Genomic DNA, 899 nt, shown 5'->3' with positions numbered 1-899 from the left:
ATGAGACAATTAGGATACCATTACAATAAAACAAAATGTAGAAATCCCAAATTTTTGTTTTTTCCATTTTATAAAAAACAATGAATTGCACTCGGAGCAAGGTCACGCCTCATAACAGCTGTCTGTTTACACACAGCTCACCTGTTTCAGTTTGTCACATTATTCTGAATCCACCCTCACCTCAAACCTTCTTTCATCCTCTTCTTTCCTCTTCCCTACCTTTTTTGATCTCCTGTTTTCTGTTTTTTTTCCTCTCCTGAACATATCAAGGTGTGATTCCCTTGCGATGGGATTGGTTCTGATGGTACGTGATGTACGTACGAGACAGGCTGTTGACTTCCACATCAATCTCAAATATAAATATMCATTATTCTTTAGGCGCTATCTGAGGAGGCTTGACCCAGCTTGGGAGAGAGAAAACTCTGAATATCTGGTAGTAATTCTCCCCAAAAGAGCTTATCCAGACCCACAGAATCCACTCTTCCATATTCTCTAAAGCATCCTCATCAACAACCCTTTCACATTACTGTGATGTGGTTCATGTGAGTGATATAGAAATCTCTAAAAAGAAGTGTTGATATAGAAAGCACTCCCCCAAGTGGTGTAAACATGTTACCACAAATGACTCTGAATCCTTTAAACCAGTTTGGTCTTACTGCCAAATTTTAACATTTTACACATACATTTACAAATGCTAATGTTATTAACTTTTTTTCTACAAGCAAACATGAATATTACAAAAGTGCAATCTTTTATTCAAAACTTCATAGATCAGATGTTTCTGTCTCATATTTGACATTATTTCTTGCCTCTTTAACTGCCAACTTTCAGGATACATAGAATATAGCAAAATCTATTGCAGTACTACATAAGGTAAAGGAGTTATTTAATGATATATA

The sequence above is a fragment of the Austrofundulus limnaeus genome, unplaced genomic scaffold, assembly GCF_001266775.1.
Source record: "Austrofundulus limnaeus strain Quisiro unplaced genomic scaffold, Austrofundulus_limnaeus-1.0 Scaffold11, whole genome shotgun sequence".
Taxonomy (NCBI): domain Eukaryota; kingdom Metazoa; phylum Chordata; class Actinopteri; order Cyprinodontiformes; family Rivulidae; genus Austrofundulus; species Austrofundulus limnaeus.
Note: the sequence above shows the minus strand (reverse complement) of the source record.